The sequence below is a fragment of the Sminthopsis crassicaudata genome, chromosome 3 (genome assembly GCF_048593235.1).
Source record: "Sminthopsis crassicaudata isolate SCR6 chromosome 3, ASM4859323v1, whole genome shotgun sequence".
NCBI lineage: Eukaryota > Metazoa > Chordata > Mammalia > Dasyuromorphia > Dasyuridae > Sminthopsis > Sminthopsis crassicaudata.
Genome location: NC_133619.1, coordinates 265,116,509 through 265,139,956, shown reverse-complemented (window position 1 = coordinate 265,139,956; position 23,448 = coordinate 265,116,509). Strand labels below are relative to the sequence as shown.

At 33.9% G+C, this 23,448-nt stretch overlaps 1 pseudogene; it reads left to right on the top strand.

Moving 5' to 3' along the window:
- The first annotated feature begins 10,671 nt into the window (after positions 1–10,671).
- LOC141559481 (GTP-binding nuclear protein Ran-like) lies at positions 10,672–11,821 on the top strand (annotated as a pseudogene).
- Positions 11,822–23,448: the final 11,627 nt, after the last annotated feature.

The following is a 23,448-nucleotide window of genomic DNA, read 5'->3' as shown; positions in this document are numbered from 1 at the left end:
CCACCCACAACTTTCTTTCCTGTACAAAATGATGGTTATTCTAAAATATAAAACCTTGTAAGTTCCCTTAAGAAGAATTAAACCACATTGTAAAATAATACCAGGAAACTAAAGCCACTGAATGAATTCGCTACTCAATGCTGTTTGGAAATAAAGTCTTTATTGATAGTAAAGGGATAGACAAGGATTTGGCCTCCAGGAAGACCAAACTGCCTGCAAGGGGATGCCAGTAGGTGGGCACTAGGCTGGTATACACTGAGTGCAAAGATTCCATTTTTCAACCTTCCTTTTATATGTAACTAGAGTCATCAAAACAACTTTTGCACAGAGATGTTATTCAAGAGGTTCTGGAGATATTTGTAAATAAGACAGGAATTCTCTTGTTGTTGTGAATAAGACAGGAATTCTCTGTTGTTATCTCCTTCCACCTCTTCCAAAAAGGAATTTCAGATCATTAGAATGGGGGCTGAAAACCCAAACTGGCTCAGATAACCCAAACTAGTTTGACCAGATCTTGTACCAAAGGAAGTTGGAGATAAAACAAGGAATATCAAAGGGGGCTACCGCCCCCATCAATTAGTTGGATATTGAATTGAATTAATAGAATTATCTATAAGAATTAAAAAAAGAACAGGCTATGTCATCTTTTAAAGCAAATTTAGAAATTAGAATTTAAACAAGCTTTTAAAGATATTGTTAATACTTTAATACTTTCCTTTCACTTTGAAAAGATGACAGAATCCCATATGTCAGGCCACCAGTTTCTGTGACTATTAGTTTCCACCCACAACTTTCTTTCCTGTACAAAATGATGGTTATTCTAAAACATAAAGCCTTGTAAGTTCCCTTAAGAAGAATTAAACCACATTGGAAAATAATACCAGGAAAGTAAAGCCACTGGCAAAAAAAAAAAAAAAAAATTCTGTTAAAGTTTTCTGAAAAGTTTAAGATATTTGGAATGCATGAAAAAGCTTTCCCTCAAAGTGTTTCCAACCCACAATTTACAATGTTTACAGGATTAACTTCATAGATACATGAAATAGAACCTGAAATGGGCAACTTTCTCCTAATAGATATTTCTGATGTTTTGCTTCTGTGGATAGTGTTGGTTCTAGGGAGGGGAAAGGTGGGATAGAGAAAAGACTTTTGTCTGTTCTTTTAATTCCTTTGGGATTTACCAGGGAATGAATTCACATTACATACCATCTCTTACCTTGTGGCATTATCCCCCAGGAACATATTTCGTCAATGATGCAATACCATAATTATTTAAGGAGTGTTATAGAGGTTCTTTGATTCTCACAAAAATCTTCTTGAAAAGAGACCATAGCCTGCCATCTTTAAAAAAAATACTTCAAAACCATTTATAGTTCCTACAAGCCAGGATTGCACCATCTTTAGGAGGTATGTTCCAAGGAAAAAATTGAGAATACACCATTGTTTTATGGTTAGAGATATTAAGCAATATGGATTAAGTCAAAATTATTATTAAGGACAAAATTTGTTTTGTATGCTTTTATTAGCTTTTATTAAAATAGTGGAAAGAAGGCTAGTATTGAAATCAGAGGACATGGTTTGAATTGGTAGTTTTCTTTTCTATAACTTTGGGCAAATGTATTACAGCTGGTGTATTTCAGTCTCTTTGCTAATAAAATGAAAAAAAAATAAGTAAATGACTTCTATGTTCCCCTATGCCCTAAATCAATGATCCTGATACATGATCATATAAAAACTGACATATTGGAGGAAGAAAAAACACTGATTTGGAAACAAAAGTTTCAGTTAGTCAGTTTCTTTTCTGTGAATTTAAACATTCTGGTTTCAAGGTCATTTTGCTTTGCACTACTCAGTGATAGCTCATTTTATTCTTTCTATTTGAGAGATTAAGCAGCTGAGGTCACAGAGAAAAGGTAGCAGAAGATCCAAAATTGAAACCAAAGTCATAGAATAAGACTATCAACAAATGGTTATTTAGCACTTGCTAAGTACCAGACACTGCTAATTACTAGGGATACAAACACATAGTGAATAAAATGATCCTTAATTAAAATGTAAAGAGTATGCATTCAAAGAGGGGAGACAAAAGTACATAAATAAGTGCTAACAAAAACAAAGTAGTTAAATACAAAGCAGTTTGAAATGGAGAGCACAATGAAAAGCTTCTTATGAAAGAAGGTAATTTGAGTTCAATTTGAAGGAAGAGACTGATTTTGTGAACTTCAGATGAGACTAGAGATAATTCCAATCATGAAGGAAGACAAAAGGAAAGTTTTGGAAATGTATTAAGGAGTGTTGCACATGAAGGGAGGGGCATTTTGCTAGATCTTGATGTAAAGGAATGGGGAATGATGTACTATGAGGATAGAAAAATATAGAGGCAAGGATATGAAGATGTTTAAAGGCTAAACAAAAGGGTTTATTATTGGAGTTGATTAAGTATCGATGTGATAGTTTTTTCTTAGCTTAAAGAAATAACTTTGTCAGCAGTGTGAAAGATAGAATGAAATGAGGAAGGTTTGAGGCAAGACACCATAGAAGACCTAAAAGGCTAGCAGAAAGAGCCAGTAGAATCACAGTGGGAGCCCACCAGGTGATCCAAGTGCAGACCTGGGACCTGATCCCAGCTCTGGCCCAGATCCTAAAGGAGGAATCTTATCCTCTTATCTATGAGGCAGAATCTCTGAATCAGCCAGTGTTAGAGGCTTCTAGATTTAGCTCAGGGGCATTAGGGAAGTCTCAGAAGGTCTGTGGAGAGAGTGTCTGTAGCAACCAGCTGGGAGACTGGTGTTAGTCCCAGTGCAGCCTGTCAGCAGAACCCCAGCCTTAGCTAGTACATAGTACACTAGATCTTACAGCTATAGCAGGACAGGGACACACTTAACAGCTTCAGGGCAGACATCAATCCTTGTGATCTGATTTCTTGAAGGATTTCTAAAAACAGCTGCACAAACCCCCTGAAGCTTAACACAATGCATCCTCGATTCTGGAAAGTGAGCCCTACTTCAACAAAAGGTTAAAAGAGTAATAGGCTAGGAAAATGAGCAGAAAACAAACAAAAAACAAAGTTTCTGACTATTGAAAGTTATTATGGTGACAAAGAAGATCAAAACACATATCCACAACCTCCAAGAAAAACAATAATTGTGCTCAGTTCATGGAAGAGCTCAAAAGGGAAATCAAGTAAGAGAGAGAGAGGAAAAATTAGGGAAAGAATTGAGAGTGGTTAAAAAGAAATAATGAGGAGAAGAATGTCTTAAAAAGCAAAATTGGCCAATTGGGAAAGGAAATACAAAAGCTTACTGAGGAAAATAATTCCTCAAAAAATAGAATTGAGCAAATGGAAGCTAATGACTTTATGAGAAATCAAGATACAATAAAGCAAAAGAAAAAAATTAAAAATGAAGTATCTTATTAGAAAAACAACTGACCCAGAAAATAAATCCAGGAGAGATAATTTAAAAATTATTGGTCCTCTTAAAAGTCATGATCAGAAAAAGAGTCTGAACATCATCTCTCAAGAAATTATCAAGGAAAACCATCTTGCTAATTCTAGAACCAGAGGGTTACATAGAAATTGAAAGAATCCACTGATCACTTCCTGATAAAGATCCAACAGTGAAAGCTCCCAGGATTATTATAGTCAAATTCTGGAACTCCCATATCAAAGAGGAAATATTGCAAGCATCCAAAAAGAAACACTTCAAGTATAGTGGAGCCACAGTCAGGATAACAAAAGATTTAGGATCTTCTACATCAAAGGACTGGAGGACTTGAAATATGATATCCAGGATAGCAATGGAACTGCAATAAAGAATAATCGTCCCAGCAAAACTGAGTATAATCCTTCAGAGAAAAAGGTGGCTATTCAATGAAACAAGAAAATTTTCAAGAATTCACGATGAAAAGACCAGAGATGAATGGAAATTTTGATTTCCAGATACAGGACTCTAGAGAAACATAAGAAGGTGATCAGAAAAGTGATGTCATAAGGGACTTAATAAAATCTATATGTCTACATTCCTATATGGGAGGATGATATTTATAACTCATTAGAACATTCTCATTATTATGGTAGTTAGAAGAGTATTTATATACAGAGGGTATGGGTGTTAGTTGAATGTGAAGGAATCATATCTTTTTTTTTTTCATCATAATTGGCTCAAATAGGAAATAAAACACATTCAATAGGGATATAAAAATCAATCTTATCCTGCAGAAAAAAAGGAGAGAAATGAGATATGGCAAGGGAGGGAGGGTGATAAAAGAGAGGGAATATTGGGGGAGGCAGAGTAGTTAGTAGAAAAACACTTTTGAGGAGAGAGGGTAAAAGGAGAGAGAAAATAAATGGGGAAGGGAAATGCAATTAGCAATAGTAATTGTAAAAAAAAATGAAGAGAGAGTTTGTTTGAAAAGGCTTCATTTCTCAAACATAAAGGGAAATGAGTCAAATATGTACAAAATCTATACATAGCAGCTTTCTTCTCAGGCAAAAAAAAATTAAATTGATAGGATACCCATCAATTGGGGAATGGCTGAATATACTCTGATATGTGTTTGTGTTGGAATATTATTTTTTTCTCTGGGAAATAATGAGCAAGATGTTCTCAAAAAAAAAAAAAAAGACTTGAAAAGTCCTCTATGAACAAAGTGAAATATACTGTAACAAAGTAATAGCAATGCTCTGGGATGACCAGCTGTAAATGCTATTGTTATTCTCAGTAATACAATCATTCCAAACTACTCTACATCTTCTGATGAAAAATTCTAACCACACCCAGAGAAGAAACTGATTGTGTCTGAATACTGATTGAAGCATTCTCTATTTCTCTTTTCTAGCTCTTTTTCTTTTAAACTTAATTTTCCTTTAAAGTTTTTATTTCCTTTAGGGTGGGATAGCTATGCTTTCTTTCACCACTTCATTTTTATGGAAAACTTTTGCATAACTTCACATGTGGCTTTTTAATTGTGGGCAGAAATAAAGGAGAGAATATAGAACTCAAAAATCTTAAAAAAATAAATGTATGGAGGAGAAGTTAGGTGGTGCAGTGGATAGTGCACCAGCCCTGAAGTCAGGAAGACCTGACTTCAAATCTGGCCTCAGACATTTAAGACATCCTAGCTATGTGATCCTGGACAAGTCACTTAACCACAATTGCCTCAGCAACAAATCAATAAATAAATAGTGGGGAAAATTTAATAATGTTTTGAATGTAACTGGGGAAAATTTTAAATAAATAAATAAATAAATATAATTTTAAGAAAAAAATTTAAAATAAAGATAAACTTTAGAAGACATTATAATGCTGAGTGAAGTGAGCAGAACTAGGAGAACATTGTACACAATAACAATACTATTTTATAATAAAGTATTGTAGGTAACTTAGCTATTTTCAGTAATATAATAATCCAAATCAATTCCAAAAGACTTATGATAAAATATATCTCCAGAGGAAGAATTGATATTGCCTGAACAGAGACTGAATAGAAATTTTTTTCCTTCTTTCATACAATTCTGGCCTGAAGCCATGTAACCTGCCAGAATCCCAAAACCTGCCAGCTATACCACACATCCCCTATCCCATCCTCTCAGCACAACTCTAGAAGAAGGATCCTCAATGTGCCACAGGACAACATAAGTACAGCACAAAGTAAACAGCAAGGGACTGCAGATCCTGCCAAAAGAAGTCTGAGCCTGTTCTATATCAGGAGATCTCAAATTAAAAGAGAAACTGCCATTAAAAAAAAGTTATTTTATTTCAAATAATCTGATCTTAAAAATGTATTATGGTGACAGGAATAATTAAGTCAGAAATTCAGGAAATAATTTCAAAATACCTGTGGGCAACTTCCCAAACAAAAATGGGAAGTGGTCTCAAGCCCAGAAAGAAATCATGAAAGAGCTCAAAAAAGAGTTCAAAATCATGAGTGATAGAAGAAAAATTGAGAAAAGAAATGACAGTTATAAAAGAAAATGGGGGGGGGAGTTGACAGCTTGGAAAAAGAAAGCAATTATTTAAAAATAGAATTGGTCAAATGGAGAAAATAAATCAAAAATCCACTGAAGAAAACAAGTCATTAAAGAGTACAATTGACCAAATGGAAAAGCAAATACAAAGGTTAACTAAAGAAACAATTCCTTCAAAGTTAGAATCAAGCAAATTCAGAAGAATGAAAAAAATATAATAAAACATAAAATATCTCATTGAAAAAAATAGCTGACTTGGAAATTAGATCCAGGAGATACATTGTCATAATCTTGAGACTACAAAAAGGACATGGCCAGAATCAAACAAGAAATTATCAAGGAAAACTGCCCTGATATCCTAGATTCTGGGGCAAAATTGGTATTGAGAGAATCCATCAATCAATTTTGAAAATAGAGATTCCAAAATAAAAATTTTGAAGGTCATGATAGCCAAGTTTTAAAACTATCAAGTCAAGAAACAAATATTGCAATTGGACAGAAAAAAAAAAAACTCATCAGAATGTGATACACACATACACAGCAACTTGAACTTTACTCTCAGCATTACTGGCTCAAAAAAGGTAATAATACACATAATAAATTGAATATAGAAATGTCTTAGGTGACATGAAAGTGGGATGGGAAGAGATTAAGCAAAGGGAAAACAAGACTGATGACAGAACAGACTGAAGGAGTCCATACACAAAAGCAAAACATTGTTTATTTTTTTTATTTTTTTTATTTTTTTTTATTTTATTATATATATATATATATATGTATATATATATATATATATATATTTTTTTTTTTTTTATAATATTATCCCTTGTATTCATTTTTCCAAATTACCCCCTCTCCCTCTATTCCCTCCCCCCGACGACAGGCAATACCATACATTTTACATGTGTTACAATATAATCTAGGTACAATACATGTGTGCGAATATCATTTTCTTGTTGCACAATAAACATTAGAATCCGAAGGTACATGCAACCTGGGCAGACAGATATTAGTGCTAACAATTTTCATTCCCCTCCCAGTGTTTCTTCTCTGGGTGTAGCTACCTCTGTCCATCATTGATCAACTGGAAGTGAGTTGGATCTTCTTTATGTTGAAGATTTCCACTTCCATCAGAATACATCCTCATATAGTATTGTTGTTGAAGTGTACAGTGATCTTCTGGTTCTGCTCATTTCACTCAGCATCAGTTGATTTAAGTCTCTCCAGGCCTCTCTATATTCCTCCTGCTGGTCATTTCTTACCGAGCAATAATATTCCATAACCTTCATATACCACAATTTACCCAACCATTCTCCAACTGATGGACATCCATTCATCTTCCAGTTTCTAGCTACAACAAAAAGAGCTGCCACAAACATTTTGGCACATATATGTCTCTTTCCGCTCTTTAGTATTTCTTTGGGATATAATCCCAGTAGTAGCGCTGCTGGGTCAAAGGGTATGCACAGTTTGATAACTTTTTGGGCATAATTCCAGATTGCTCTCCAGAATGGCTGGATTCTTTCACAACTCCACCAGCAATGTATTAGTGTCCCAATTTCCCCACATCCCCTCCAACATTTGTCATTATTTGTTCCTGTCATCTTAGCCAATCTGACAGGTGTGTAGTGGTATCTCAGAGTGGTCTTAATTTGCATTTCTCTGATCAGTAGTGATTTGGAACACTCTTTCATGTGAGTGGATATAGTTTCAATTTCTTCCTCTGAGAATTGTCTGTTCATATCCTTTGACCATTTATCAATTGGAGAATGGTTCGGTTTCTTATAAATTATGGTCAGTTCTCTATATATTTTGGAAATGAGACCTTTGTCAGAACCTTTGTTTTTAAAAATATTTTCCCAATTTGTTACTTCCCTTCTAATCTTGTTTGTATTAGTATTATTTGTACAGAAACTTTTTAGTTTGATGTAATCAAAATCTTCTATTTTGTGATCAATAATGATCTCTAGTTCTCCTCTGGTCATAAATTCCTTCCTCCTCCACAAGTCTGAGAGGTAGATTATCCTCTGTTCCTCTAATCTATTTATTATCTCCCTCTTTATGCCTAAATCATGGACCCATTTTGATCTTATCTTGGTATATGGTGTTAAGTGTGGATCCATATCTAATTTCTGCCATACTAATTTCCAGTTTTCCCAACAGTTTTTTCCGAATAATGAATTTTTATCCCTAATGTTGGAATCTTTGGGTTTGTCAAAGATTAGATTGCTATAGATGTACCCTTTTTTGTCCTTTGTATCTAATCTGTTCCACTGATCTACCGGTCTATTTCGTAGCCAATACCAAATGGTTTTGGTGACTGCTGCTATATAATATAGCTTTAGATCAGGTACACTTAGACCACCTTCCTCTGAGTTTTTTTTTCATTAGTTCCCTTGCAATTCTTGACCTTTTATTCTTCCATATGAATTTTGTTGTTATTTTTTCTAGGTCATTAAAATAGTTTCTTGGGAGTCTGATTGGTATAGCACTAAATAAATAGATTAGTTTGGGGAGTATTGTCATCTTTATTATATTCGCTCGGCCTATCCAAGAGCACTGAATGTCTTTCCAATTATTTAAATCTGATTTTATTTTTGTGGCAAGTGTTTTGTAATTTTTCTCATATAATTCCTGACTTTTCTTTGGTAGATGGATTCCCAAATATTTTATACTCTCAACATTTGTTTGGAATGGAATTTCTCTTTGTATCTCTTGCTGTTGCATTTTGTTAGTGATATATAAAAATGCCGAGGATTTATGTGGATTTATTTTGTATCCTGCCACTTTGCTGAAATTTTGAATTATTTCTAGTAGCTTTTTAGCAGAGTCTTTGGGGTTCTCTAAGTATACCATCATGTCATCTGCAAAAAGTGATAGTTTAATTTCCTCATTTCCTACTCTAATTCCTTGAATCTCTTTCTCGGCTCTTATTGCCGAGGCTAGCGTTTCTAGTACTATATTGAATAGTAATGGTGATAGTGGGCAACCTTGTTTCACTCCTGATCTTACTGGGAAAGGTTGCAGTTTATTTCTATTGCATATTATGCTTACTGACGGTCTTAAATATATACTCCTGATTATTCTAAGGAATAATCTATTTATTCCTATACTCTCAAGAGTTTTTAGTAGGAATGGATGTTGGATTTTGTCAAATGCTTTTTCTGCATCTATTGAGATGATCATATGGTTCTTATTAATTTGATTATTAATATGGTCAATTATATTAATAGTTTTCCTAATATTAAACCAGCCCTGCATTCCTGGAATAAATCCTACTTGATCATAGTGTATTATCTTGGAGATGATTTTCTGAAGTCTTTTTGCTAATATCTTATTTAAGATTTTAGCATCAATATTCATTAAGGAGATTGGTCTATAATTTTCTTTCTCAGTTTTCGATCTACCAGGTTTAGGTATCAGTACCATGTCTGTGTCATAAAAGGAGTTTGGTAGGACTCCTTCATCCCCTATTTTTTCAAATAATTTATATAACATTGGGGCTAATTGTTCTTTAAATGTTTGGTAGAATTCACATGTGAATCCATCTGGCCCTGGGGATTTTTTCCTGGGGAGTTGATTAATAGCTTGTTCTATTTCTTTTTCTGAAATGGGACTATTTAAGCAATTTATCTCCTCCTCTGTTAATCTAGGGAGCCTATATTTTTGGAGAAAGTCATCCATTTCACTTAAGTTATCAAATTTATTGGCATAAAGTTGGGCAAAGTAACTCCTTATTATTTCTCTAATTTCCTCTTCATTGGTGGAAAGATCCCCCTTTTCATTTGTAAGACTATCAATTTGATTTCCTCTTTCTTTTTTTTTGATCAAATTTACCAAAGGTTTATCTATTTTATTGGCTTTTTCATAAAACCAACTCTTGGTTTTATTTATTAATTCAATAGTTTTTTTACTTTCAATTTTATTGATTTCTCCTTTTAATTTTTGTATTTCGAGTTTAATTTTGGTTGGGGGTGCAAAACATTGTTGAAGAGGAAAAAGATGAAAAGGAAGAGAGGACAAACAGAATTTAGGAAACAAAATAGAAGGAGGAAAATCCACAGGTAGTCATCATAAGTGTGACTGGAAATGATCTCAACTTTCTAAGAAATTAGAAGCAGATAGGAGAATAGATCAAAAAGAAGAATCCTACAATATGTTGTTTACAAAAAAAGAACTGAAATAAGAATACAGAGTAAAGCTAAGGGATTGGAGCAGATCTCAGACTTGCAAAAAAGCAAAACTGGATCCAATTAAAAGAGATAAGGAAGGAAATTACATATTGCTGAAAGGTACCCTAGACAATGAAGTAATATCATTAAAACATGTATGCGCCACATGGTATAATATCTAAATTCTTCAAGGAGAAATTAATGAGTTACAAAAAGAAAGAGATGACAAAACTGTAATTCTCTCTCATAACTCGATAAATATAACCAAAAAAGGAACTAAAGAGATGAATAGAATATTACAAAAGTTAGATATATCATACCTTTGGTCACTAAAATGGGGACAGAAAGAAATAGCCTCTTTCTTTTTTTTCAGCAGCATATGGAACCTACAACAAATTTGACCATTTATTAGGATGTTTAAAAACCTCAAAATCAAATATAAAAAGGCAGAACTATTAAATGTATTTTTTTCATCTCATAGAGCAATAAAATTAAATTCATCAAAGGGAGTTTGGTCAGGCGGAGACAGAGACACTTCTGGAAGAGCCATCATGATGGCCACCCAAGGAGAACCCCAAGTGCAGTTCAAACTTGTATTAGTTGGTGATGGAGGTACTGGAAAAACCACATTTGTAAAACATCACTTGACTGGTGAATTTGAGAAGTAGGAAGCCACTTTGGGTGTTGAAGTCCATCCTCTCGTGTTCCATATTAACAGAGGTCCTATTAAGTTCAATGTATGGAATACAGCTGGCCAAGAGAAATTTGGTTGTGTGAGAGATGGCATTACATCCAAGCTCAGTGTGCCATTATAATGTTTGAAGTAACATCAAGAGTTACTTACAAGAATGTACCTAAATGGTATCGAGATCTGGTATGAGTATGTGAAAATATCCCTATTAGTGTTGTATGGCAACAAAGTGGATATTAAGGACAGAAAAGTCAAGGCAAAATCAATTGTCTTCTGTCAAGGTCTGGAATTGTAAAAGTCTGGTCATCTCTAAGTTATCCTTGGGGACTGCCATCTCAACTCAATCATCCAGCCAGACTCTCTCCTTCCAGCCTGCCGTCCCAACTCGTCCCAGACTTGACTAACTCTTTGCACTCCTGCCCTCCTCTTTTATCCTAGCAGAGATTGCAGTGAGAACTCAACGGGGCTTGTGAAAAAATACTTCAAGCAATGAATTTGCTCCTTTTAAAGGGGCATGTGAGAACTCAGGGGCTTGTGAGAAAATTACTTCAACCAATGAACTTGCTCCTTTTAAAGGTTGTGTAAACTCCTTTTCAGAACTCCTTTTAAAGGTGTAAACTCCTTTAAATATGTAAACTCCTCCTCAGAAGTTCAAAGGTGTAAACTCCCCCTAAAGGCCATAACTAAAGGTGTGAATTCTGAGCTAGAGAATTGCCCAGACAACCTGAGTTCTCACCTTGTAATCCTAACAGTCTTCCACAGGAAGAAGAATCTCCAGTACTATGACATTTCAGCCAAAAGTAGCTACAATTTTGAGAAGCCCTTCCTTTGGCTTGCTAGAAAACTTATTGGAGACCCTATTTGGAGTTTGTTGCCATGCCTACTCTTGCACCCCCAGAGGTTGTCATGGACCCAGCACTGACAGCACAGTATGAGCAGGACTTATGGATTGCTCAGATAACTGCGCTCCCTGATGAAGATGATGGCCTGTAAAGGAATGAAGCTAGAGTCCAGCATCAGAGGTCTAGTTTTATAGGCAACTGTCCTGTGATGTCAGTGGTGTAGCATGTTTGCCACTTTATTATATAGCTGAGCAGAACATGTGCTTAATCTTTGGGATGCTGAAGGAGATGAATGGGCTTCGGAGTGAATGTGGCAGTTTAAAAAATATAATTCATATTTTGGACCTGCATATTTACCTGTTTTGGACCGCAATTACATCCCCTTGAGTTTCAAATATAAGACTGCAACAGTCCCATCACAAAATTCAGTGGTGAATTTTGTTTGTTACTGTAATTCCCATTCCTTTTTTCATTTAGATCATAATAAAATTGTATTTCAAATATCTAAGCAAGTGAGCTTTATCCCTTGTTTACAATAAGCATTTTAAAACCTGTTTTGTAAGGTCTGTAGTAGATGTATACCATGTTACTATTTAAATGGTCTTCACATTTTTATGACTAGTTGTTTTCAAAACTTTTTCAAACATAAGTAAAATAACATCTGAGTCATACATTTCACAAATTAAAGATAGGGACTGGACAGGTTAAAACTTTGTGCTACTGTTAGATGGTCACAACTTGGTAATAAAGTTTAAAGGTGTGAGTGTATAATTTAGACAGTTAAACTTGAGTTTTCACACTAGCTGAATGTAGTGTACCTAAGGTAGCTTGTGGAAGAAGGGTAAAGTTGAAGAATAAAATAATCACGTAAGTGTACATTTTTCCTGTGTATGAGCTGTCAATAGAATAGAATTTTAACTTATGTGAATTGAGTAGCAATTGAATGTAGCTTTTAAAAGATGATATTGCTTAACATATATGGGAATGGTAACCATGCTTTAAAAGGGTGGCTTGAGGTGATTATGGAAATAAGATAGACTCTGTTAACTTCAACTTTGAGAAGCTTTAAATCCACTATAAACAAAGTATTCTTGTTGAGAAGGAAGCATACCAAGACAAAAGTCATAAATCAGGTAATGCTGTGATGACCATCACTGGAATAGTGAGAAAATGGACCATATTTAGTGATGTCAATCTAAATTGAAGCCTTGGAATGAGTTTTGTATTTTGGGTTCTATAATAAAAGTGAAGCATTAAAAACAATTCATCAAAGGGAAATGAAAACATTTAAAAATTAATTGGAATCTAAATAAACTAATCCTATACAATAGGTAAATCTAAGAATAAATATAGAAACAATTAACAATTTCATTAAAGAGAATGACAACATTGAGACAACATCCCAAAATTTATGTGATGCAGCCAAAGCATTAGTTAGGGGGAAATTTATTTCTCTAAATGTTTACATCCTCCAATAAAGAAAAAACAGATCAGTTATAGATTTAAAATACCTAGATTAGAAGATTGGGAAATAGAATACCTAAATAATCCCATCTGAGAAAAAGAAATTGAATAGGAAAACATTGTACACGGTATCAGCAACATTATGTAATGATGAACTATGGATGACTTTTCTCAAATACACTGATATAAGATAAATACAAAAGACTCATAAAGGAAAATACTGTCCACATCCAGATAAAGTTCATGCCATTGATGAACTTGGAATACAGTTAGAAACATGCTTTTTTTCATTTACTTTATTATTTTTCATGGATTTTTTCTCCTTTTGAGCTGTTTCTTCTTTCACAGCTGAGACTAACATGAAAAGCCCATGTGTAAAATATATCAAACTATCATTTACTTTTGGAAGAGGAGATGGAAGAGATGAAGAGGAAAAATATTGAAAATCAAAATCTTGTAAAAATTAATGGGAAAAACACTATTTAGAAAAACAAAATAAAACATGTAATTGGGGAAAATAAAATGTTAAAAAAGATTATCTGGGTTTAAATTCTATTCCTAACACATACTAGCTGTGTTACTCTCACCTTTGAAATTCAGTTTCTGATCTATAAAATGGGGATAGCACCTTACTTCAGAGAATATGTGGTGTGATCTTTGCTATTAAGGTCATAACACACACATACACACACACACACACACACACACACACACACACATCCATAATATATTATTGGTCTAGGCTTAAATTTTGCCAAACCACTTTCAATTTATATAAGTTTCTACGAAATTTCTACAAAATACCTTATTTTTTCTTGGCAATTTGTTTAATCAAACAGTGAATGCTGAAGTTCATTATTTGGTCTAGGTCTCCCTTTTCTAGTCTTTTCATTTGATATACCTTTCTATTTTATTTTATCCAACAGCATATGGATTTGTGAATTGGTCTTTTTTATAGTCGTTTGAGGTCTGGAAATGCTATTATTCTTTTATCCCTATATATTTTCATTATTTCCTTGTTAATCTAAATCTTTTATTTTGCAAATTATTTTGTTAAATTTTGATCAAGTTCCATAAATTTTTACTTTGGTAATTTAAATGTTGTAGCATTAAAACTGTCAATTAACTTTGCAAATTTTCTCATATTGGTATGAGCTAGCCAAAAGCCATAAATAGTTCTCCAGATGCTTAAGTTGTTTTTGTTTTCTTTAAGGAACACTTTGCAACTTGGCAGCTTAAATTGCCTCTCTCTCTTTGTATCTCTCTCTCTCTCTCTCTCTCTCTGTATCTCTCTCTGTATGTTTCTCTCTCTCTGTCTCTCTTTCTGTTTTTCCCTCCCTTCTTCTTTAGACCCTTTGTGTGCTTTGGTAGATGAATCCCCACATATTTTATTCATGTCATAATTGTTTGGAATGACATTTCCCTTTCCATTATTGCCTCTAGGCATAATTATATTTTAGTTTTGATGAAGCTGCTAATTGCTAGGATATTTTATAAGTAAACCTGGTATCATTTACAAACAGGGAAATTTACAGTTTTCTTTACTATCTTTATGCCTCTATTCTTCTGTTATTTTATTGCTCTTGCTTGCATTTACATGTCAAATAATATTGAGAAGAGTGGCTTTCCTTGTTCCTGATTTTATTGAGATAGCTTTATATACAACCATAGTTTATACAATATTTGGCAATTAGAGCAAATGATTTTTGAGATGACATCTCTGTCTATACATTCTAGTCCTAAGAAGAATAATAGTTAATATTTATTTGGCACCTAGAATGCACTTTAAAAATACTATTTCATTTGATCCTGTCTATAGCAAGGTGAAATTTGTACTATTATCACCCCCATTTCATAATTGCAGCAACTGAGGCAAACAGAAGTTATTAACTTTCCTAAAATTACAGAGTTAGTGTCTGATGCTGGATTTGAATTCAGAAGTTTTAGGTTCTAGCTCTAGCATTCTATCTGATGAGAATTAGATAAGGAATATCTAAATGAAATTAGGTTTAATTGAGGTCTAGTGTCAAGTTCAGGGTCAGGGAGTCAAATAGAGCTCCCCTGCAACCCCTTTGGATTTGGCGCAAAGATACAGAGTTAAATGAGGTCTAGTAGCAGCATAAGAGTCCTCTGTAAAGGAATTTACAATCCCCAAAACCTAGATTGATAAAAGAGGTTTATTGTGGGGTTTGGAAGTAAGGTTAAAAGGTAGAAAGATACCAGAGCCAGGGCTGGCACCAGTGGGCAGAAATCCTTGACATGGCCGGGGTAAGGATGCCATATTTGGGACTTCTGCAAAGAGTGGACTACAGTTTTGCCCCTTTTATAATAGGGGGACTTTTGGCTTGTGGGTGGAGTCCCAGGTTGGCCTCTGGCTTGAGCTTCAGCCAGGGTTAGAATTTGAATAGAATTTAATAGGTTTTTAAATAAGGAGGAAGCTGTTTGTGCTTGGGGTTGGGGTTGGGAAACCCAAGCAGATCATTAGAATGGGGGCTGGGACAGCCCAAGTTAGCTCAAATCCGATGAGGGCTGGGAGAGTCCAGATATCTCCCATTGGAATTCATGGGGGTTGAGAATCAGAAAGGAATCTTAACTCACATCATATCCATTGCATAACCTAGCTACCTCAGTAGATATCATTCTTTGCAAAGGCACATCAAGTGAAAGAATATTTTGGTCTAGAATGTTTTTTGTTTTTAATATGATTTTGTGATTGTTACCCTACTATTGAATTATATTTATGTTCCTGGCATAAATCTAATAATTATATTCATGATTTCTTAGATGGATTACTGTAGTGTTTGACAGGATTTAATTTAAAAATATTCATTAATTAGATTGATATTACTTTATCCTTCTGCATTGTATTTTATTCTGGCTTAGGCATTAGAACTTTGTTTAGTCCTAAAAAAGCATTTATCTCATTTAAAGCATTTCCTTCTCAATTGTTTTACAGAAATTTATTTAGTATTGGAAGTAATTTTTCTTTAAATGTGTAATAGAATTCTTCTGCCAATTCATCAAGAAGAGGAGGTTGTTTTTTCCCCTTTGGCAGTTCTTTTACAGAGAGTAATTTTTCTTTTATTGAGATTGGGTTATTTAAGTTCACTATTTTGTCTTTTGTTTGAGGACTCTGTATATCAATGTCATTAATGACTATCAATTTAAAATCTGTTAAATGGCTGAACAAATTATGGTATCTAAATGTATGACAAATGTGACAAATATCAAGAAGCATAGAAAGTTTTCCATATTTGACATAGTGTAAAATAAGCAAAAACAAGGAAAAATAACACAATGACAAAAAACAACATATAGAACAATCAAAAATAAAAACAAATATGAATGTTAAAAAATTAACTGAAATTAGACATGACCAAAAAAGGGAAATTTAGTGGTGGGAGATCTACAAGGTTTGTACATTGAAAACTTTTTCAGAATTTTTTTGTAAAGGCCTGAAACTCTGAATAAGTGCATTTGAATCAGACAACTGAACACTTAAGGCTAATTACCTATTGGAAATAAGACAATGATTCTATTAGCATATGTTGGAATTGCTCTTCTCACAATGTTCAATGTTTGGGGTTAAGAGAAATGTAAGTAAGGATTAAGGGGTGGGGTGAGAGAGATGAGAGAACTTCACTTTGTGGCAGGATCAGGAGAAAGGAAGTTGGTGGAGAGCTTGTGGCAGTTTGTCTCTCTCTTTCACTTTTCCCCTAAAGACCAAGGATTTTTACTTATCCTGACTCCTAGTCTGCACATCACATTTTTCGATGTATTGATCAGTTTTATGTTGGTTTTTTCTTGTTTTTTCTTTTTAAAAAATAGTTATCTAAGAATGGCTCTGTGGGAAGTGGAGGTTAAGAATACTGAGGAAAAACTATGATGATGTCAAAAATAAAATACATCAGTAATTAAAAAAAATAATATTAATTCATAAGTAACTTGGAGTGAGCAGTTTTGTTTGAATAGTGAGGTCAGAAGCCAGATTGTAGAAAATTAAAAGGTCAGGAAAGGAAGTGAAATTGCATATTGTATACAGTCTTCTCAAGGAGATTTGCCTACAATAGACAGGGAGAAATTAAAAATAAGTGAGAGAATGGGCATGACAAAGGGAACAATTTTCTGGAGAAAATGAAATGGAATGGGATTATGTGTAATGCAAAATGGTTTGCCTTGCCAGAGAAAAGGAAATTTCTTTTTATGAAAGAAATAAGAAAAGAATAATTGTGGAAGTCATCTAATTATGTTTGAGACATCTCTTTCCAAAAGAACTCATTTTTAAAAATGACATATGAGAAGTTTTCAACTGAGGGAGTGAGGGAGGGGAAGCCATAGGAGGTTTAAGGAGAGATGACATGGTGAGTGGGGTAATAAGTCAAGTAGAGGAGTGAATAAAGATTTTCTTAAGAAATGATAGTCCACTTGACATTATTTAATATAAATTTTTAGTAGACCCAGACCACAGAGTTACATGATTTAGTTTAATTTCATTTAGCAGCATGTAAATAAGAGTGAAAGCCTCAGATAGTAAGAGTAATACAAATATAAGGTATGACATGGCAAGGCAGTTCATTGAGGAGAACAGTGTAGTTGAATCCAGGCATAGGGATTATAAAGAAAGAGAATTGTAGGCAGTGCATGAGGTGATGTCCTGGGAAAGAAGATTTTGAGACTACAGTCAGGATCAAGAATAGGGTTTGCAAGACAGAAAGACAAATCAGAATTTTCACATGATTATATTCATATAAATATATTTCAGAGTGATGCACTTGTAATTGATGGCAATTTAAATATATGACCCTTTCTTTGTTTTTTTATTAATTTTATAATTATAACTTTTTTTTGACAGTACATATGCATGGGTAATTTTTTACAACATTATCCCTTGCACTTACTTCTGTTCTGAATTTTACCTTCCTTCCCTTCACCCCTTCCCCTAGATGGCAGGCATTCCCATATATGTTGAATATGTTATAGTATATCCTAGATACAATATATGTGTGTAGAAATGAAAAATTGGATTCGGAAGGTAAAAATAATCTGAGAAGAAAAACAAAAATGCAAAGTTTACACTCATTTCTCAGTGTTCCTTCTCTGGGTGTAATTGATTCTGTCCATCATTAATCAATTGGAACTGAATTAGATCTTCTCTTTGTTGAAGATATCTACTTCCATCAGAATACATCCTCATACAGTATTGTTGTTGAAGTGTATAATGATCTCCTGGTTCTGCTCATTTCACTTAATATCAGTTCATGTAAGTCTCTCCAAGCCTCTCTGTATTCATCCTACTGGTCATTTCTTACAGAACAATAATATTCCATAACATTCATATATCATAATTTACCCAACCATTCTCCAATTGATGTGCATTCATTCATTTTCCAGTTTCTAGCCACTATATAAAGGGCTGCCACAAACATTTTGGCACATACAGGTCCCTTTCCCTTCTTTAGTATTTCTTTGGGATATAAGCCCAAATAGCACTGCTGGATCAAAAGGTATGCACAGTTTGATAACTTTTTGTGGCCCTTTCTTTGTAAAGCTGGGTTGGAAGGAGAAATGTCATGGGAAAGGAGTAGGTTCAGCAACTTGAGGCATAGGGTAATTGAAGAAATTATCAGTCAGTACTTTGAAGTTTCTTGTGTAGAGGTAAGAATTCAGGAGGTATGATTGTGAGTCAAATATTGAATTCATTGAGAAAAGAAGAAGTGTGGCTTAAAATACACAAACGCTATCAGATTTTTGATTGTATGACAGATATGGATAGAGGAACGTTTACTGAGTGATGAGGGTGGAGGAAGAGTTTGGACATGGAAGTGGGAGAAATGAGGATTCCAACTTTCCCTCTTCAATAAGCAAGTCAGGAAGAATAAGACAGTCCAAGCAGTACTGGAAATGGTGGCTAGAAAAGTTGTGTCACCAGGAGACAAATAGGCTCTCAGTAAGAGCTTGAAAGATAGGAGTAAAAAAAGGCAAGTTTAAGATGAAATAAAGGGTTTTTTTAAATCTATTTAGCATTCCAGAGAGCACCCTGGAAGCTGTAGGTAACTTTAGAATGGGTCTTTGAATGAATAGGTATGGGAACAAAGACTAGAAAATGGAGTTTAAACAATTATAACTCAGAATCACTGGGAAGGGGAGTGCATAATCTGATGGGAGTTTTTCTAAACACTGAGAAATTAATATAGATAGCTAATTAATATTCTACATGCCTGAACTCAGAATAAAATGGAGGAAAAATGATGGAATGGTATTTCTTTCCTTTAAGGCCTACATAAAAGGATCACACCAAATCAGGAGATAGATGGAGATAATTATTGGAATATCTTTCTTTTGGTCACTTGTAAATTTTTTTGTTTGTCATTATAATTCTTAAATTTAATTACTATAAATATTGAATTTTGTAGCATTTTTTACCAGTTGTCAATTCATGGTCTCTTGCATTGGCCACTTTTTAATGTATGTTTATCCGAATTCTGGGCAAAGTTTTTTATTATTATTTCTTGCATGGTAGTTTTCAGGATTTTTGACTCTTTTTTTCTTTCACATTATTGCTTTTTATATTTTTCTTCCATATTTACCTTCACATATTTATATATATGTATATATTTATATTGTATATTCTCAAATCTCATTCTTTTTTACCTTTATATACCTTTTTTTACTTTTGACCCTGTTCATCTCATGTTCAAAACTGAACTCATCTTTTTCTCCTCCCCCACAAAGTTTCCCCACTCCAGTTTCCCTGTTACAGGAGAAAGTAAAACCATTCTCCCAGTCTCATAAAATCACAGCCTACTATTATACCCAATTCTTTACTATTTCTTTACTATTTACTAATTCTTTACTATTTCTCAACCTCCAAATCTAAACTGTTGCTAAGGCCTATCAATTTCACCTTCCTAACAAATCTCAACTATGTCTCCTCCTTTTTGATTGTTATCACTGAGACCTCTCAGCTCATACCTGAACTACCATGATCCCATCCTGGTGGATCTAACTGCTCCCACTCAATTCATCTTTAATTTATTAATTTTCCAAAAGTGCAGGTCTAACCATGTCAATTAACCAATAGCTTCCTACTGCCATTAGGATCAAATATAAAAACTTCATTTGTGTTCAAAACTCTTCATAACCTAAACTCTTCTGACCTCACACATTATTACCCACCTTGTATATTTTGATCCAGTGTCAATGGCTTCCTTGATGTTCTACGAAGAACATTTCTTGACTCCAGATACTTGCTATGGCTGTCCCCCATGCCTCAAATGCTTTCTTTATTCATTTCCATCCACTGATTTCCTTTAATTTTCGACTAAAATTTCATCTTTTAAAGGAAACTTTACACAACCATTCTTAATTATTTCTTATTTATTTTGAATATTCAAGCTCCTTGAGGACAGTCATTGTTTTTTGCTTCTTGTTATACTCTCAGAATTTAACATAATGCCTGGCACATTTTTCTTAATAAATCTTTATTGATTCACCATATTCACAATTGTTTTCTCTTTTGTTTCTTTGGAAAGTTTTCCAGTATATAATCAAGATTTCTTTTTTTTTTCCTTTTTCCACCAAATACTTTTATTATGTAGGTCATAAATTCTGATTTTACAGTTCTCTGTCTCTCTCTTTTTCTCGTCCTCTCTCTTTTTGTTTTTCTCTTAAACCACTAAGGATCATTGAGTTGTTGTGCTATGTTCTTTTGAGAATCTACAATGTGCTGTTTTCTCATTTTTTTCCCTTTCCTTTGAAATATTTATTTATAAGTATCTTGAGACCATCTTTCCTTCTGTTTCTACTATTCTGAACAGTTTTTTCCCCCTGAGGCAAATTGGGATTAAGTGCCTTGATCAGGGTCACACAGCTAGTAAGTGTTAAGTGTCTGAGACCAGATTTGAATTTAGTCATCCTGACTTCAGGGCTGGTGCTCTATCCACTGCACCACTAGCTGCCCCTATTCTAAACAGGTTTTAGGAGAAAACAAGCTATTTATAGACATGCAAAAATAGTATAAATTATTATTGATTAGAGAAATGCTTTTCTTAAAAATTCAGTTGAAGCATGATAAATTCTCCTGTATTCTTTTACCTTAACTCACTATGTATTTCTTTGTTTCCAATGTGTTTGCTATAAGCAATGTCATTGAATTTCAAGATTTTAATTCATATGCTATTTGTTTCATTTTATGAATAAGTTCATCCCATTCACATTCACACTTATGGTTACAATGTATTTTCCTCCATCATATTTCCTGCCATTTATCCTTCCCTCTCTGTTTTCACCCTTTTCTTCCTCAAAATTGTATTACTTTTGTCATAACCTCCTATTTCTATCAACTTTGTTTTTCTTATTCCTTTCCCCTACTACTTTCTTCAAGGGCAAGAATTATTTCTAAGTTCCAGTGATTGTGAAAGTTATTTCTTTTTTAAACCAATTCTTATGAGAGTAAGTTCAAGAATTGTCCATTCTATCTTCCACTCTATTGTAAAATCTCTTCCTTTCATACCACTTTTACATGAGATAGTTTTCCCCATGATACTAGTTTTCCCCATGATACCTCTTCCTTCTCCATTGATCCAATGTATCTGTAATGCTGGAGAAACTGAGGCAAAATAGAGATAAGAAAGTTTTTAATAATTTATTAAAAAGGAAGAGATTTATTGGGACCAAATAGATCCATGGCTTGGTCCCAGGGCTGAATGAGACTATCATTTCCAAGAATCCAGCAAACAATGTGAGTTCTCAATGCACGTGGCTCAGACTCAGGGGGTAGAATAAGTTCGGGACAGGGTCAGGGTGCTGAGAGTGGTTCTGGTTCTGACAGGGTGAGGGGAGGCATGGGGGTATCTGATAATTGGGATTACAGAATGGGGAGAGGCACCCAACATTCTGATGATGCCCAAGGTAGAAGGTCTTTCTCCTTGTCTGGATCATCTTGATTAGGGGGGAGAGGTGGTTGAGCAGAACATTTATAAACTGAGGCTGAAAAGTTAGAGAAACTGAGACAGGACTGGGTCAGGATAATTAGGGAAACTGAGGACAATAAAAGAGAATTGTGTTATAACACATCCATCTTTCTTATCAATTTTATTTTTTTATATATCTTAGCATCATAACTATGCTCTTTTCTTATGTGTACTCCTTCAAACTGCCTTAATAATAATAAAATTCTTTGAAGTTACAAATATTATATTCCTATGTAAGAATGTAAACATTCTAAGATTATTGAATCACTTATGATTTTGCTTTCGTGTTTAAATTTTTATGTTACTCTTTGAGATTTGCATTGCAAAGTCAAATTGTCTATTCAGCTCTGATATCTTTATCAGAAATGCTTGAAAGGCCTTGTTTCATTAAATATCTCCCTTTTCTCCTAAAGAATTCTCAGCTTTAAGATGTAAGTTATTTTTATTTGTAATAACTTTTTTTTGTTCTCTGGAATATCATATTCCAAGCCCTCTAATCCTTTAAAGTTAAAAACTGTCAAATATATTGTTATCTTGGTTATGGATTCTTAATATTTAAATTGAAACTAATAGTATTTTCTCCTAGACCTAATTGCTCTGGAATTTGGCTATAATATTCTTGGGAGTATTCATTTTGGGATCTCTTTCAGGAGATGATTGGTGGATTCCTACTAACATATCAGGGCAGTTTTCCTTGAAAATGATGATGTCTAACTTCAACAACGAATACTGTATGAAGATGTATTCTGATTGAAGTGAATATCTTCAACATAAAGAAGATCTAATTCAGTTCCAATTGATCAATGACGGACAGAATCAGCTACACCCAGAGAAGGAACACTAGGAATTGAATGTAAACTGTTCGCACTATTGTCTTTCTACCCAGGTTCCTTTTACCTTCTGAATCCACTTCTTACTGTGCAACAAGAAATTCGGTTTTACACACATATATTGTATCTAGGATATACTGTAACACATTTAACATGTATGGGATTGCCTGTCATCTAGGGGAGGAGGTAGAAGGAGGGAGGGGAAAATTTGAAAAAGAAGTGAGTACAAGGGATAATGTTGTAAAAAAAAAAAATTACCCATGCAAATGTACTGTCAAAAATTATAATTATAAAATTAATAAAAAAGGGGAAAAAAAAGAAAATGACAATGTCTAAACTCTGTTTTGTTCACGACTTTCAGGTAGTACAATATTCTTGAATGATCTCTTCTCAATCTAGTCTCCAGGTCAGTTCTTTTTCCAATGAGATATTTCACAGTTTTTTTTCTACCTTGTTTTATTGTTTCTTGAGGTCTTATGGAATCATTAGTTTTTACTTATTCAATTTTGCTT